This window comes from Myotis myotis, unplaced genomic scaffold (genome assembly GCF_014108235.1).
Source record: "Myotis myotis isolate mMyoMyo1 unplaced genomic scaffold, mMyoMyo1.p scaffold_m19_p_1, whole genome shotgun sequence".
Classification (NCBI taxonomy): Eukaryota; Metazoa; Chordata; class Mammalia; order Chiroptera; family Vespertilionidae; genus Myotis; species Myotis myotis.
Genome location: NW_023416313.1, coordinates 84360610 through 84379326, shown reverse-complemented (window position 1 = coordinate 84379326; position 18717 = coordinate 84360610).

The following is an 18717-nucleotide window of genomic DNA, read 5'->3' as shown; positions in this document are numbered from 1 at the left end:
TGCTGTTCAATCATTTGGTCACCCCTCACTGCCCCCCCTGCTGGCCTGGTCGCCCCATCCAGCTTGCTGTTCGGTCAACAGGTTGTTTCGGTTGTCACGGTCACTGCCTTTATATATATTTTTATTGATTTCAGAGAGGAAGGGAGAGGGAGGGAGAGATAGAAACATCAATGATGAGAGAGAACCAATGATCTGCTGCCTCCTGCGCGCTCTCCAAGGAGCTCCTGACCAGGACTCGAACCATGACCTCCCTGTTCACAGGTCGATGCTCAACAACTAACCACACCAGCCTGGCTGCCTATTCCTTTTAAATCTCTGTCCTTACCCCCTAACCCCAGACAACAATTGTCCTGATTTTTTTTTACCATATATGTTTCCCTATTCTAGAACCTCAAATAAACGGAATTATATAGTATATACTCTTTTGTGTAAGTCTTCTTTTACTCAGCCTATATTTTCTTCATCTCTTTTGTCCTACACATTAATAGTTCATTCCTTTATATTACTGAATATATTCTATTATGTGAATACTAGAGGCCTGGTGCACCAGTGGGGTCCCTCAGCCTGGCCTGCACCCTCTTGCAATCCAGGACCCCTTGGGGGATGTTGGAGAGCCGGTTTCAGCCTGATCTCTGCAGGCCAGGCTGAGGCACCCCACTGGTGTTCGATCAGGGCTGGGGAGGGACCATGGGTGGGCTCCAGGGTGTGTCTGCCCTGTCTTGCCCAGTCCCAATCGGCCTGACATCAGCAGCAAGCTAAGCTACTGGTCTGAGTGTCTACCTCCTGGTGGTCAGTGTGCATCAGAGTGACTGGTCAAATGGTCGAACGAATGGTCAGACACTTAGCATATTAGGCTTTTATTATACAGGATATTGTAGTTTATCCATCCTCTTGTCTGTTTCCAGTTTTTGGTCATTATGAATAAAGCTGCTATGAACATTCTTACACAAATCATTTTGTATAAAGATATTTTCATTCTTTTTGGGTAGGATTGTTGCATCATAAGACAGTTGTTTTTTTTTTCAGTTTTATAAGAAACTTAGAGAATTTTATCTAGCATGGTTGTACTATTCTTATTCTCACCAATAGTACATGAGTGATTTGGTTGATATAGAATCAGCCTTTTTAATATTGCCTTTCTGGCAATATGAGTGGTATTTTATTGTAATTTTAATTTGATCTTCCAGGTGTTTTTGTGTTTTTTTTTTGAAGGGGTTTGTGAACAAGTTAAGTTTGAGAAAAATTGTTATAGAGTAGGTCATTTTTCACACTTTCTCTATTTCCATGACTTTTTAAAATCAGGTCAAAAAAATCAACACATAAAAATCTTCATGAAATTCCAATTACCATTTTCCACTATAATCACTGAGCTCTGGGATTAGAATTCTCCCTGAGCCTGGGGTGAAAAAAATTTCAGGCATCAACCCTGCTTTCATGAATGAAAAAGGGGCCACATACTAAACCTGACAAGCTCAGGGGAGGCCTGCACGGTGGGCCTGACACACTCAGAGACCAAAAGTAGCCACATAGGATGGTCTGAAATTAAAACTTCCCAACTGAAAGTGGGTCCTGGGGGGTAGTCATGTCCTAGGCCAGTATCTTCCTTGACAAAGGTCAGTCACTACCTTAACTGAGCCTATTTTTGCATCTACACTAGGATGACATACCTTTGGACTGTCAGAGTAATCCCCTCTCTCCAGATCCCTCTGGGTACAATCTCCCACCAGAGCTCAGGACTACAGAACCCCTCATTGTTTTCTTGCTCTCCCCCATTGCTATCTTGTTGTCCAGCATGCCATCTGTGTGCTGGAAATGTTAATTATTAACTATCCCATGCCCACCACTGTAAAAGATGTGTCTCTCCATTTTACTTTTCATCTAATCTCAGAGATTTCCTTGCTTTGCTTTTCCCGCCTCCCTATTCTACCACCAATGGATTTCATGTAACCCCCGCCCCCCCTTACACCCCCTCCTTTGGTCCTAAAGTATAAAATAAGCTGCAGAACTGCCATTCTCCAGAGTGTCTTCTCAGTCCATAGAGATCTGCTTCTCAGCAACTGTCAGTTGGGCTGAAATAAACCCTTTTAAGACTTTTTCTTAGGCTGGACATTCCTTCATCGACACTTCTTTTTTCTTTTTTTTAATATATTTTATTGATTTTTTACAGAGAGGAAGGAGAGAGATAGAGTTAGAAACATCGATGAGAGAGAAATATCGATCAGCTGCCTCCTGCACATCTCCTACTGGGGATGTGCCCGCAACCCAGGTACATGCCCTTGACCGGAATCGAACCCGGGACCCTTCAGTCTACAGGCCGATGCTCTATCCACTGAGCCAAACCGGTTATGGCTATCGACACTTCTGAGACCATGCTTTCAACAGTCTAATTATATCCAACAGAAACAAAAGAAGACTATATCACAAAGGCAAAATAGCAAGACGGATGTTAGTGCCCAGGAGAGCCAGCCTGCTGGGTCTGGCCCCCAACTCCCCAGTTCCACCACTTGTTAGCTGTGTGAGCCTGTGCGTCAGTTTTCTCATCTATAAAATGTGGATCGTGATATGAACAACTTCATATGCAGGTGTGAGGAACATGCGAGCACAAACATGTGACGAGCACGTAGTGAGGACCACAGAAGGGGTGAGCTACCATTGTTATTGTAGGAGAGCCAGCTGGCCCATTGAGGGAAAGACTCCATGGGCCACCATGCTCACCTGAGGGATGTGGCAGAGGGATAAATACCAGCAGCGCAGAAGGACCTGTGCCTCCTGGGATGGCAGATCTGGTTGTCAGCCTGGCACTCGGTTTCTCTTCTCTGGTACAGCAACCTGCTCTTGCTCTTCCTTGGGGCAACAGGCATTCCCAATTCTCAGTGTGGGTGAGGCTGACCCCATTCTTGGCCATGTGACTCAGGCCTGGCCAATGTGCATGTCTCATCCCTGGATTTGCATTAATTGGTCCAGAGATGTACGTACACTTGATCGCAATCAGAATAATAATAGTCCTTTATGAGATTTCTGCTAGTGCTATTGCAAAAGAGTAACTCCCTTTCTCTGTCAGAGTTGGTAAAGTGATAAGACATAATAATGGTGCTGCTGGGAGTCATTTGCCACTCCCTGGGGAGCCTGCTTGAGACTGAATCCCACAGAAAGAAATGCAGAACTAAATACTGAGAGGGAGAGGGAGAGTGAGAGTGAGGGGGGGGGGGAGGAGAGAGAGGAGGGATGAGGAGAACTGGAGGGGGTGAGCAAGAAGGGGAGGGAAGTAGGGAGGGAGGGAGGGAGGCAGGGAGGAGGGAAAGAGGGAGAGATAGAGAGATTATTGACATCATTAGAGCAATTGGCTCCAGCTGTATTGATCTGACCTTCCCAGTAGTAGTGGACTAACACAATACCCTTTTTTTTTTTTTTTTTTTTTTGCCTAAGGCAGTTTAAATTTGGTTTCTGTCATTTGTGAGAGTCCTGATGAATATATTTTATATAATCAAGGGCACACTTTTGCAAGACAACTTCCTTGAGTTAGAGGGACTTTATTGTGCTTATGTAAATGTCTTTCTCCTCTGAAACTTCTGTAGGCAGTTTGTATAGATACATGGGGATACGGGCAGGGCCAGGTTCCGGAAGTCCCCCAACAGATCAGGGAGAGAAATGATGCCAGCCAGTTTATTGTGTAGCAGCCGTGGGAACCTGGAGGAGACTCATGAGTTCTTAGGGACATCTGATTCCATGGTCTGTGAGATGGAATGGAGTGGGGTGGGAGTGGGGCAAGTTGATGCTCTGTAGATATTTCCCTGGCTGCAAGTGGGATGGGGGAGAGAAGAGAACTGCTGCTTTCCTTTTCTTTTTCTCAGTCTGCCTCTCTCAACTATTGCTACTGAGACTACCAGACCTCTGCCTCCAGTTCTCAATACTTTTTGATACCATCTCTGATAATAACCCTGTCTTCTATCCCAGGACTAAGACTCATAAAAACATGATGTAATTCTCTGGGTTCGATTGGCCCCGCCATGTGGAAAAAGTGCCTTTCAATCATGAGGTTGCACTGGAACTAAGCCCAAGATTACCACATCTATAGTTAGTGACTTCCTACTCACAATATCGATAAATATGACTTCTCATGGCAAAGCTGGATAATTGCATTTAATCTTGTTCACATCTCATGCGTCTCAAAGAGAAATTACAGATAATGAGAAAGTTTAGGTTCAAAGGATTGTGAGTATTATTGAATAACTAGAGGCCCGGTGCATGAAATTCGTGCACAGGTAGGGTCCCTCGGCCTGGCAAGCGATCAGGGCCGATCTGTGGGGTGACTGGCAGGGCGATCGCCCCCCGCCCCTTGGCTGGCCTGGAGCCTGTGGGCTGGGGGCAGCTCCTGCGTTGAGCATCTGCCCCTTGGTGGTCAGTGCACATCATAGCGACTGGTCATTCCACTGTTTGGTCGATTTGCATATTAGGCTTTTATTATACAGGGTGAATGGAGGCTACTTGAAGGTGTCACAGGGTTAATCACTGAGGGCTAAAGCTGCCTGCTCATGCACGGCTGAAGGAGAAGCAGCACGAGCTCTTTCATGGTATGCAGCTACTGCAGCTCCACCCGGGCCTAAATTATGGAACCCTAACCACTCAGGAATATGAAGAGAAGTGGTGCTAAGGAATAAGTGGGTTCAAGGGGTGGGGGAAACAGAATCCAGTAAATTAATCTGTGCTGATTAGCAAGAATTTTCTGCCTATGGCCCATTCTCTCTTCATTTATTCACTTATTTTTATATGTTCATTCATTAGAAAACACATTGAGACTTGTTGCAGAGATTGTACAAAGGGCTGGGTATAAGATGGGGCTTCCCTCACAGAGCGTATAGTCCATCTGCGGAGACAGATGTTAAAGTAGGATGGCGATGATTACTACAGAGCAAAATTATACTGTGAAATGTTGGAATCTAACCTAGTCTGCAAGGTCAGGACAGACTTCCCCAAGGGCCTGACATTGAAGCTGAGATAAAGAGAAGAAGGAAGCATTAGGTCAGGAGGAAGCAAGCAGTTGAGAGGCTACTTCTGAATACAAGAACAAGGGAATGTGCGAGCCCTGAGATGGGGATAAGCTGGCTCCTTGGAAGGACTGAAAAAACATGAGAATGGTTGGAGGAAGGTGAACAAGGCAGGTGTGGCTGGAGATGTGGGTGGAAGCTGGATCAGATGAGACTTTCTCAGTCATGTATTGGAGCTGGGATTTTATCTAAAGGCTATCAGTGCCACAACACTGACAGGTTTTACAGGAAATTGTGAATATTCTTATGATGGGAAGTTATCTCATTTTAGATATACATGGAATGCTTTTCATTTCATTTTGTAGTTTTCATCACTATAAATAAAAGTGAGGCAGAGGAATTCATAAAAGGCAAAAGAATTAAACAGTAGGTCAATAAGAACAGGCAGCTTAAAGGAGATGGGATTTTCTTTGATCTATTATACCACTTTAGAAGTTTTATTCTTTTTCTCCTCCTCTACTTGCCTGTTTTGGAAAACAGAAAATAAAAGCTGTCAAACCATTTTGTGAAATAGTTGTCTTCCTAATTTCATTACATTTTTAAAGCTATAACTTATTGTGAGATTTAAGAGTTTATTCTAGAACTAGAGGCCTGGTGCATGGATTTGTGCATGGTGGCCGGGGGAATTCTCAGCCTGGCCTGTGCCCTCTCATAATCCGGGATCCCTCGGGGAATATAGCAGTGCTCCAAGTGGCAGGTGGCCAGGGAGGAGCCTGAGCCGGGGCCCAGGCACCACACAGCTAGCATTCATCCCAGCCCACTGCGCTTGCCGCTGCCACTCAGTAGCATTGCCATGGAGTTGCCGCTGCAACTGTGCTCACCAGCTGTGAGTCCAGCTTCTGGCTAAGTGGTGCTTCCCCTGTGGGAGTACAATGACCACCAGGGGGCAGCTCCTGCATTGAGCATCTGCCCCCTGGTGGTCAGTGTGTGTCATAGCGACTGGTCGACCGGTTGTTCGGTCATTCTGTCATAACAATTGCTTAGGCTTTTATATATATAGATAAGCCAATATTTATAAGGTGGCAACTGGAATTTTAGAACTATGTTGTAATTAAGAGTATGAGCTTTAGACATATTAATCAAGTTCAAGTTCAGCTTTTTCAATCACTAGATGTATACCATTAAATATGTTGTTTAACCTTTCTCTTATTTCTCTTATCTATAAAATGGAGATAATAATATAACTACTTTATAGGATTGCTGTGAGAATTATAAAATAATTCAAGGTGCCTGATAAATAAAATAATATTATTAATTAATCAATCATTAATTAATAATACATAAAAATGTTAGTAGGAAATTATCTTTTCCCACTAAAATAGACTGTGAAAACTTCCATGTTTATTGTTATATATATATGTATACTAGTAAAAGGGTAATATGCTAATTAGACCAGACATCTTCCGGATGTCCTTCCAGAGAAAGACACTGTGGTGAGGGCTGAGGCAGAGGTGGTTATGGTTGATCAGACTGGCAGGGGATGGCCGTTAGGGACAATCAGGCTGGCAGGGGAGGTCAGTTGGGGGAGATCAGGCTGGCAGGGGAGCAGTTACAGGGTGATCAGGCCAGCAGGGGAGCAGTTAGGGTGTGATCAGGCTGGGAGGGAAGCAGTTAGAGGGTGACCAGGCTAGCAGGGGAGCAATTGGGGCATCAGGCCAGCAGGCAGAGTGGTTAGGGGTGATCAGGCAGGCAGGCAGGTGAGTGGTTAGGAGCCAGTGGTCCCAGATTGCGAGAGGAGTGTCTGACTGCAGGATTGGGCCTAAACCGGCAGTCAGACATCTTCTGAGGGGTCTTGGATTGGAGAGAGTGCAGGCCGGGCTGAGGGACCCACCCCTCCCCCACCCTTGGGCATGAATTTCATGCACCAGGCTTCTAGTTATTTTATAAATACATATGTGACAAGTAACAGAAATAAATTCATACAAACAGTAGATAAAAGTTGTGGAAGGCAATCTGAAGGATTAGAATTTTGAGTAAAAATAAATAAATAAAAGATTAATGTAAGTTAAAATATGATAGAATTTAAATGCAAAAAGAAAAACAACCACGTTTAAATGTGTACATAAACAGGGATTAAAAGAAAAGTCATGAAGTCATTTCAGAGGGCTCAAAAGCAATAAAAAGGATTTTAATTGATGTTTGAAAGCAAAGGGGCAGAGAGGAGAGCAGGAAAATAACAAATATCTTCAAGGGCCAGGGAAATAACATGACCATGTAAAGCCACAACATAATAGAGTGGGGGAGGGGGTAGTGAGTCTGCATAAAAGCATTCAAATTCTAAAATTATACATAAAAAATCTTGCTGACCAAACAGTTTGCAACCCCAGGAATAAAGGCATAAATCCCCCAGATGAACAGAAGATAGCAATGGAAATCCTGAAGAAATCCCTTCTACTGTGTGAGTCAGTCCTGTCCTGCACCCCAGCTCTTCCTGATGTGCTCCCCTGGCATCTGGCTGGACTCCTGGTGATCCATGTTAGCCTGGCCCTGTGGCTGCCTAGGAAGACAACCTCTCTCTATCCTCAGCAGTTCCTCAGGGGGTTATACTGAAATTTGACCCGAATCATGGGTGTGATTGGCCAGGAAGGGAATGGGGGCAGGTCAGAAGAGGGCAAGTATTGTGTGGTGTGGCTCTTGAGTAAGATGAACCCTCTTCAAGGATGGTTGTGGGGTGGCGGAGGGGCCTCCACTGCAGACTCTGGGAGTTGGAGAGAATCTTGAGGGCGGGGGTGTCAAAGTTCTCAAGTGTTTCTACCTGGATATCCCCATCCCACTTCCCAGGGTCCTACTTCCTCCCTATCAAGGTCCTGACTTTGGCCTTGCTGGACATCCAGCCTTTTCTCAAATTCTGCCCTTCTTACAATTAAGCCTTCCAGCTGCAAGAGATGAGAGTCACTGTAAAAACTGCCAAGGAGTGTTCGCCTTTTTTACTCTCATACTTTGCTTTAAATCACTGAGTAGTTGGGGCCACATAGTCAACCTTGATTACATACATCTGCAGTCATTTTCTCCTTTTATTAAATCCCCCAGTTCTTACACTTACTACTTCCCACAGATCTTGCCAATGCTTCTCTCATTGTACCAATTCATGCACCTCTTTCCACCTCAGTTTCCTACCCCAGTTCTCCACAGGCAAAGGTCTCAAGCCATCACCATGCCAGGAGCTGGTGGCATCCCACCTCCCACCAGCACGTGCCCTCCTCTCCAACCACGCGGCTAGTGATGCCGGGTCCCGACCTCAGCACTGCTCCCTGGCATCATATGCAATACCGCCAGCTCTGGGGTGGATTCGCTAGAAGAAGCCTGATGTGGCGTTCTTGTTCAGGTTATGTATTGGGAATGAGAGAAGTGAGAGAGGAGTGAGAGAAGCAGGGATCGGGCAGAGAGGAAAACCTAAACAAGGGTGTGGTATAAACTAGAGACAAGCTTTCCCTCATGGAAGATCCAGGGCCAGGAAGAGCACTGCAGAATTGGCCCCACCTGGGGTAAGGGGACCAGTGTTCTGTATCAACATCAGTCAATAACTGATCACAGTCTGCATTGTAACCCCCCAGCCGCCACCGCCAAGAGGCACCCACATGAAGAGTAGGCAGTTCTCCCTTGAGTTATCAGCTGTTGAAATAAACTTCTAGGCTTAAGATGGAGCCACTCCTGTCCAGGGTGCCATGTCAGGGAGCTGAAGTTCAGGTAACTTTCGTGTCTCTTTAAATACTCCCCTTGGCCAGAACTGACACATTCTACCCAGCCAGCCAACCCCCACAGCCAAGCATGTACTACTTCCTGGTTCCTTCCCAACCCAAACAAGGTTGACTATGTGGCCCCAACCACTCAGATATTTACATTTTTTTTTCTTTCTTGTTCTTGATTCTTTTTTTAAAAAAAATTATGATTTTATTGGTTTTTAGAGAGAGAGGAGGGAGAGGGATAGAGAGAGAGAGAAACATGGATAAGAGAGGAACATCGTCAATTTGCTGCCTCCTCAGGCCCCCTACTGGGGAGCAAGCCTGCAATCGGGCATGCGCCCTGACCAGGAATGGAACCAGCAACCGCTCGGCTCATGGGTCGACACTCAATCACTGAGCCACACCGGCTGGGCTTTCTTTATTCTTTACCCTATGAAAGCCTCCTGTCTTCTGCCCATGTTGCCGTTCTCCAAATGGAGACTGTCCACGAAGTGTTAAATAAATCTGGCTTATATCGCCTACATCAGGAGTTCCTTAATCACTTCTAACACGGCCAGCACACACAGCAGCTGCTGCGCTCCAAGGTAAAGAGAGTGTGGCGCCCACACCCGCCACCTCCGCCGTCATCAGCATTGTCATGACGGAAAACGTTGAAGAGCTGTTTGTGGTTTTACAACTAGAAAGTTTCCCTTTGATAGGTGCCGTGAACCCGGTGCTATTTCTTTCCTTCTGCAAAAAGTAATGTTTTTCTTCATGTTAAACTGTGTCTAAGTGGAAAAGCCTTTTAATTTGAAGGGGAAAGCAAGAGAATGTATTCAACACAGTGCTAATAAAAAGGTTTGTTGTAATAATTTGCTCTTTCTCCACCAGGCCTCCAAACACACTGCTTTCCTAAGAGTGTCAGTCTGTTGGCTTCGGAGGTAGGAACACCTTTTTTTTTTTTTTTTTCCCAGGCCAAGGTTTCTAAGTGGATGAATTAATCCAGTGTCTCCTGCTTCCAAGCTAAGAAGGATACAGTGTCACATTGTATGTCCGCAAAAATACATGCTTTAATATGTGAAGCTGCGTTAATTAACATTTTGTGTAGAAAAATCCATTTTGCCTCCATCATTTCAAAGAAGCACCTGAGAAATTGTTTTTCCGAAAGCTGCTGGGAAAACTTCCAGAGTGATTTATTGAACCATACATGTGAATCGATCTACAATTCACCAGCAAATAAGCCTCGGGCATGTTCTTATAGTTTCAAGTTACTCTAGCGAGGCCTCACAGCAGAAAAGGTTTTTAAGAGTACTCTTCTGATGGTGACTAATTTTCTTCCCACATTTGGCATACGTGAAGGAATTTGGGGAAAATTTTGCATTTAGCGAGAGGCGCTTATAAATGTTCCTTATGAAAATATTATAACCATTGCAGCAGTCATGGGGACAGAGAGTGCTTGATCTTTGTTCAGGTTGCCGGTTATGAATAGTGGAAGTGAAAGCGATGAGGGCCTGTGGTGGAGGAGTTGTGGGCTGAAGTATCTAGCTAAAAGGGAAAGGCATACACATTTCAGCATTCATATACATTTCTAAGACCACAAGTAGATATGGCCTTTCAGAGGGGGGAAAAAAATGCCGAAGAATAGGTGGATTGCTTCTCTTGCCAGGAGACAATTTTTTTTGAGCGGCTCTCAGGAGAGCAATAATGACCCAGCGTGAGTTGATGGATTTGCAGCTGGATAGGTATTCACCTAAAGTGTTCTAGAAATATTTGGGAGTCAGGGTTTCTCTGTCGGACTGCCTTGGAAAGTTAGCTGTCCCCGCAGGTGTCGTGTGATCTATAAAAAATGGAGTGACTTGTGAGCTTTCAGAGGCGGGTGAGGAAGGGTGATGGTGATGTGTTGAAAAAAATAAAATGTTCCTTTGTGGTTAGGAAGGGTGGCTTGGTTCGACGCGTACCAGCTAACATGGACTGAAACGAAGGGCGTTCCAGGTGCCCTCTAAGAATGTTAATGTGTTGACTTATGAGGCAGGTACTTCTACTACCCACATCGCATAGATGAGGAAATTGAGGCAGAGAGGTGAAGCAACTTGCTCAAACTGACACGGCCAGGTGGCGATAGAGTAAGGTCTCCACCTGAGTAGTTTGACGCTAGATAACATGCTCTTTTCCATTTTGCCACAGAGCCTTCAAGCCTATAGTCAAAGCCAGGAGAAGGAATCTGCAGGCTTACGTTATCCAAGTTACTTTGAAGCAAGGCAGCGTCCCTGTAAAAATGTTTAAAAATCAGATTATTTTCTGATGAACCCAGTCCATTTTATTAGGCAGCCTGTTTTGAAAAAGTCAAGCTGTAACGGTGGTTTTTAAGTCCTCAATTACTGTTTTGTTTCTGTCCGTTTTCCTCATGCCCCCACTTAATTTGATTGGTTGAATTTGTAACAGCTGAAAAGAACCAAAGCGCAGTGATGCAAGTGGAGATGGCATCCGGATGTGACCTTGAGCATGTCCCCTTCGGCAGTGTGCATGTGTAGAAGGGTTTTGGAGACATGTGCAGCTTTCGTTGTGAGAAATGGTGGAGTGATTACGACCCTCAGAGATCACCTGGGGATGAGCAAACTGAGGGTCGCCAAAGGTCCGTGACTTGCGCAGATCACAGCCAATAGTTCATTCAGAAAGTGGCTCAGAGGGTAGAATGTTCGCTTCCCAGAACAGGGCTCTCTCCACAATGGTGCCCTGTGAATTGAGGAAGCAAGTTGTCAGGTATCACTTGAAAGTAACAGTGAAAAGAGCAGCTCTGGTGACAAGGTGTTTGTTGATAAAGAGGCAAAATTCAATGGAAAAATTCCCCTACTGGAAGTCTCCTGGGCCGTTCAGACATAGACAGTCCTCTGGGGAAGAATACGTGGGCCTCGGGTTTACTCTTTGGTACAAAAAGATGCCTGACAATGAGGTGGCTGGGCTGGCTAAGATGGTGATGGTGACAAGTTGGCAACCAAAAGGAGAATAAAACAGATTTATGGCTTGAAAACGCAACCCAAACCACAGTGGAAAAACAAGGGGCTATCAATTGCCAAGGCCCTCAGGGGAATTGATATCTCAGGAAATTAGGCCAACTTCTTCATGTGTCTAAGTTTTCTGACCATATTATAATACGGTAATCCTACCTTTGACTGTTGTGGAATAGTTGAGTTGTGATGGATTTAAAGTCATAGAAAAAGTGCCTATCTCCAGAAATTAATTTAAAACACTACAGCAACAAAAGCTAAATGTTAGTCTCATATTTCTAGGCACATACATACGAATTGACTGAATAAATAAATGAACATTTGCTCCAGCCAGGATATTACATCCTCGGTAAATCCTTACCTACTTGTATGTACAATAAAATGTTTAAATAATGATCAAAACACTTCTTTTTAAATTACTTAACTAAAATTTAATTAAATAACTGGCAGTTAGTATCAGTTGCATAATACTTTTGGTACAATTTCTTTAAAGCCTCCACTAGCTTTTTGTTAATCATGAGAGAACACGGCTGATGCCTTAAAGTTTATGTGCATCTAATATTCTGTACAATTAAATTTCTGCTTTTCTGTTCAGCTCCCCTTGTTAGGTGGGGATGAATCTGTCTTGTACCAATTCAATGGGAATATTGCAGAACCAGTGGGAAAGTGCTTCATATCTTTCTTGTGTGTGCCTGGTGATGAGAATTAAAATGTGGGTTTTTCTTTTGTGTGTGTGTGAGTAGCACATCAGTGGGTTTTTAGTCTTTAAAATAAATTGACTTTTAACCTGATAATGTCATTAAATTCAGATTAATTTAGAAATGTTAGTATTTTGGAGTATATAAAAAAATTAACTCAGTGGATAGAGCGTCGGCCTGCAGACTCAAGGGTCCTAGGTTCGATTCCGGTCAAGGGCATGTACCTTGGTTGCGGGCACATCCCCAGTGGGGAGTGTGCAGGAGGCAGCTGATCAATGTTTCTGTCTCACGATGTTTCTAACTCTCTATCCCTCTCCCTTCCTCTCTGTAAAAAATCAATAAAAATATATTTTAAAATTTTTTTTTAAAAAATTGGTAATTTCTCCCATAAAAGAAACTCTGATTCCTTGGATGGTTGACTCTTGGTCAGAGTTAGGAAAAGCACAAGGTGAGTTTGGGACTTCCTGTTGTGCCAAAAGGAAAGGAAACTACCAAAGACTTCTGAGTACATGCCGAGGGGACATAGCAGCCATTCCAAAGGGTTCCCAAAGATGGAACAGCCAAAAAAGAATAACTACAACTGGTTGAAACATACTGAATACATAAAAATTCATGAGTTCATAAAGATAATGAGAAAAAGAAGAGAGCAGAAAGGGAAAAAATCTCAAAACTCATTTTTCACCATTGGTGGTAGTCGGTGTGCCAAATTAATATTTTGAAAATTGCCATTTAAGGGAAGAATTTATCCTGCCTTACTTATATAGTCTCCTACATAAATTGCATTTTTGAATGTCTGAATTGTCTCAGTTGATGAAGAATAAGTTTTAGTTTCAGAAAAGAAATTTTAGTTAGTAAATGTAAAAAAAATATAAACAGCATTATAAAATCTCAATTTTTTCATTTCCTAATGAAACAAATGATTCAAGCAACTATTATCAAAATGGATAGCAAAAGGATTAGGCTTATAGGGAACTAGGTATTTGAAAGATCTCCAAGGAGTCGCCTACAGTATAAGGGGGGAATTCAATATTACAATAGAGGTGGATCTGACTCCTTAATTATTGGCAATACCAAGGATGGAGGAATACGTTAAATGATAGCACAAATTAACAATCAGAAAAATCTAGAACATGGGACATATCATAGGACCATCAACCCTGTGTCTTCAATAAATCCTTTAGCAAGAAAAAAAAAAAAAAGCAGGAGGAGCTTCCTGTAAAATGACATTTTGGAGATAATCAGGGAAATTTGAAAAATGGCCAGGCTGTTACATGGTAATAAAAAATTGCTGTTAATGTTGCTAAGACTCATAATATCAATACTGTAGTTAGGTAAGAAAATGCCCTTTTTTTTTTTCTTAGCAAGGCTTCTTGAAATATTTCAGAATCAAATGTCATAATGCCTGGGATTTACTTTAAAACAACTATGACAAAATGTTAATAAATGTTAAAAATCTAGGTGCAGGGAATATGGGGTCTCATCACCATTTTTTGTACATTCATGTATATGTTTGAAAGTTCTTATGATAAAAAGTTGGATCAGCAGTTAGGCGCAAAAAATTACTTATGAATTAAGTTCTGAGGAGCAGTTCAAAATATAGAAAAAACTTTAAATTGTTTCTTAAAAATACTCATATGTATGTAAATGTGGGCTGTTTTGATAAGAACTAAAATAGCTTTTCAGATGTAATAAAGATTTTTCTTGATAAATAATCTCTGTGTAATTAAAGGAAAAGGAGAGGTAAACAGACGCTAGCATTCTATCTGGGGGGAGGGGGAGAATGTTGGCTTTATTCTAGTCTCAGAGCGGTCACTGGAAAAATCCATGACCAGAGCTGCAATTTTGAAAGAAACACGCCATTATCATTAGAATGCAGTTGCTGTGCCATAATGTGTAGAGTAATACAGAAATATAAAGTGCACTAAAATTCTAGACAAGGAAAGCCCTTTTTAGTGGCATTATACCTAGGTTAAATAAGGTTTCTATAATTCCCATAGTTAAAGCAAAATACAGGACCTACAACCTCAAAATGTAGTTCCTCCAGTTCAAATGGACAGACAAGCCCAAATGCTTCCTCAGCACAAACATACAGTTTCCTTCACATGACCTCACTACATCCATTTTCAAACTGAAGGTTTATTTGTGAGTTTACAGGTAAGAGAACAGGTCTATATTTCATGATGCTTCTAGTGACTAATGTTCCATTCTCTGCTTTTGTTTTATTTTCGTTTTATTCCTCACCCAAGGACATGCTTAGAGAGAGGAAGGGAGAGAGAGAAAGACAGAGAAACATCAGTGTGAGAGAGAAACATCAATTGGTTGCCTTCCATGCACACCCCAAATGGGGACTGAACCCTGGGTACGTGCCCTGACCTGGAATGGAACCCAAAACCTTTCGGTGCACAGGATGACGCTCCAACAACTAAGCCACTCTGGCAGGCTCACTTACTGCTTTTGAATGACAAATGCGTATTTAACTAGCTTAGAATTTTATCTGTAAACTCCAGAGTTTTAGGGAATTTTAAATATAATAACAATGATTGTGGAGTTGTCTATGCTTCTGGAGTCCAGCTTCTTTTAGTAGAAAGCCTCACAAGACACACAGTTCCTGGCAGACTTGCCCATCAAACCATGATACAGAAAGGCCATCCTATTTTAAATTCAAATGTTTGTGTTGTATTAATAGTCTGGCCAATTTCGAATTGCATTATGCCAAAAACTGATATTTAAGCATAAGGAGCAGGAATTCACTTCTATATCCTTAAGAATTCTTTTTATTAATATTCAAGTGAGAAGTGGAGCTGTGGTGACAAGTGATACGTTAGGACAGGTTACAATAATATCTGGGCCCAAATACTGGATGTTCAGGTGAAAGGCTTTTTTCTTCCTCATAAGGGTCTTCTTGGCCAATCATGCATGAATGCCAAAAGCAACAAAACAAAAAGCAAACTACAACAAAAACGTCAGAAAGAACTATTTGCCTTCATTGAAAGAAACTAGGTCCATGGAGCTCCACCCAGGGGCAAGCTTTGCCCCACGCCAGGGAGGGAAGAGACCTTCTGATGCAGGGCAATCTGTCTGGTGGATGGCACAAGGGCCTCAAGGTCTGGGCAGTTCTTACTAAATGCTTCTCTTGTTACATGTTAAAATGTACAGTATTTTGCAGATGCAACTGTAAACAGGATGAGCTTGACAGGAACTCAACTCCAAAGAAGAAATCCACCTGTAACTGATGAATAGCGTGCATAGGCAACGGCTAGGCCTCCCTTCAGGTAGACAGAGCCTTGGTTGTGAATCAATCCCCTGTCTACTTTGCTGCAAGTAAATAAAACAACCTTAGGACAGGCATGTCTCCAAGTGGTGAACTGCTTGAGTTCTGTAACACATTCCCCGGCCTCCTGCATGGATATCTTTCTCTTGAGAAGCGAAAGGGGCCAGCTTTCTCACACAACATCTAACCCAGGGGAAAGCAGTATCCTGCCCCACCCCAAAGAAGGGGGTGCTCTGCTGTCTGACGGGGGCGGGGCAGGAGCCTGCGGAGAACTGCTGACCTGGGGTCAGAGAGATTGCAGGCCCAATGAAGAGAGGCAAGACCTGGTGGGATGGGAGAGGGGGGGAGAAAGGAGATGGGGTGGGGGTGGCCGCATAGCAGAAATGCCTGATGGAGGCTGCAAGACTCCCCTTGGCAATTTCCAGATTTAGATGCAAAAGATTTGGCCGCCAGTCAGACGTCCTGTATCACTGGGAGCTGCACCCCAGCCAGGATTTGCCTCTGCAGGCGGTTGGGTCGGAGGAAAATTCGGGTTACAAACAAGTTGGCGTGATGGCCGAATGGAAGCTCAGTGGGTTTCTTTATGTTCTATTGATTCGATTATTCTAAAGCTAAGTTGAAATTAGAACTGCTTCTAATTTGAAGACAAAGTCCTCATTTGCGAAAGCGCCCTGGCATTTTATAGGAGGATGCAGGAATAGCAAGCACTGATTGCCTTCTCTTTGTGGAGAGATACTGGCTGCCTTAAGAAACACCCACTAGAGTTTTCATAAATAAAACATAGAGAACCACCGGGGGGTGGGCAGTTTTTCCCTCCGTTATGAAAGGAATTAGTGTGCTGGAGAGAAAAGGAAGCTGTGTATAAAACCCTCCAGAGTGTAGCTCAGGGTTTTCACCCTGGGGGTCTGGAAATACCAAAGCCTGCAGATCCAGTGGTGGGGTCGCAGGGGGTGTGTCCGGAGGGTGCTGCCACTGGCGTTTAACCCTGAGGCTGCAGCGTGGTTTTCACAGTGCGTGTATGATCTTTATTCTATGCTGCACATATGAATAAGGGGAAATACCAGTGGCTACGTCCTTCAGTTGTTATATGGGTGAAGAACAATGACAGACGAAGAAAGTGCACAAGGTTACAGTGTAAAAGTGAACTAGATGGCCATCTCTCTTAGACCAGCAGGGTTCTATTTTTTTCTGATCCAGAGCTTCTCATCTTGCCTGGGGTTCTTTGTTAGGAATAGGATGGTGCAGGACATCCTGGACAGAGGCAGAGAGCGCATGCAGTCCTGTATGCGAGTGTCCAGTGTTGTGGGCGGGAGGGCAGACATCTGTGGAAATCTCCGTGATCACCATTGCCTCTCAGGAGAGGGGTTTGGCAATAAACTGAGAACCTGCTCCAGACCTACCAGGGCTGGAGATTAACCAGCTCGAGACCCACCGGTGGGGAGCCCTTTCAGTTATTGTAACGGTCCTGACGGTTGACTTGGGACACTCACCGTGGCTCTAATTACTTTCATTCATTTTGAAAAACAAACAAACAAACAAAAAAACAGCCAAGGGGATTCACATTGCTGAAATATTGGTAATCTCCCATTTTTATTTTTTTATTCCTAGGAAGCTTGCTATCATATATTGTGTTGGTCACAATATATGAAGTTATATAAGTACAGCATTTTGTTCCCTAGACAGTGATATAAAATGCACACACACACACTCACACACATTTTTAAGAGGGTGGAAGAGAGGGAGAGAGTCAGAGAGGGAGAAACATTGACGTGAGAGACACAGCGACTGGTTGCCTCCTGTACACTCCCTGACCTAGGGCTGGGGCAGGCCTGAAACCGAGATACATACCCTTGACCTGCATCGAACCCAGAACCCTTCAGTCCGTGGGCCGATGCTCTATCCACTGAGCCAAGCCTGCTAGGCCTGTACCTGTATTTTAATGCCTGCTTTATTCATTTCTGAAGCTTGCGTTGTATGAGGCTGTTTTTCTATCAGAAGCTGCATAATGGAGCAGTCATTTGTTGGGTTTCTGAGACTGCTATCACAACCCAACATCCCCTACGGTTTGCTTCTTTCCCTTTCTCCTTTCTTCCTTTCTTTCTTCCTTTCTTTTCTTCCTTCCTCTTTCTTTCTTTCTTTCTTTCTTTCTTTCTTTCTTTCTTTCTTTCTTTCTTTCTTTCTTTCTTTCCTTCCTTCCTTCCTTCCTTCCTTCCTTCCTTCCTTCCTTCCTCCCTCCCTCCCTCCCTCCCTCCCTCCCTCCCTCCCTCCTTCCTTCCTTCCTTCCTTCCTAACTTCCTTTCGCAAATTAAAAATACTTTGTGCACAGTATAGGGTTCACCACCACCCCATTTGCCCTCGTTGAGAACATACATTGAATAGATTACAGAGGAATAGAAAGTTCCGTCTCAATTTATTCTGAGATAATGTGAAAAAGAGGCATGTTCATCATAATTTGGCCGTGGAAAGGAACCACAAATAACAGGTGCTTGGTTTAAAATATAAATGTAGAACATATTTAAATTGAAATATAAATACAGTATTGCTGTTATTCACAGTGTAGAGATGCCGCAAAGAATACCATAAGCCATTGAACCCGAAAAGTGTCGACTAGAACATACAAAACCACCAGACGCCGAGGCCAGCCTTTCTGAGGAGTGGAAGGCAGGGCGGCCCTTGCTCACAGCCGGCAGGCGCATAAGGAGGAAACTGCTGTGCTTCTAACTATCTTCCCCGACACATTTTGGGCCTGAAACACACTGTTCAGTGAAATAGCAAGGTGCTTCCCAGTTTGGTGCTCAATACTGGAATTTTATTTATTTACACTACTGCATTTAAACACTTGTTTATAGCTACAAGGAACTGAGGTGAAGGAGATGATATTCAAATCTCATTCCTTCCACTTCTGTGACATTTGATCAACTGAGCAAAACGTCCTCATCTGTAAAATGGGAATCCAGCTTAGATGGCCTGTCCACGAGGGCTGCTCTGTGAGCTCAAAGGTCTGGGAAGCATAGAAACTGTGAAGTGTGACACCCA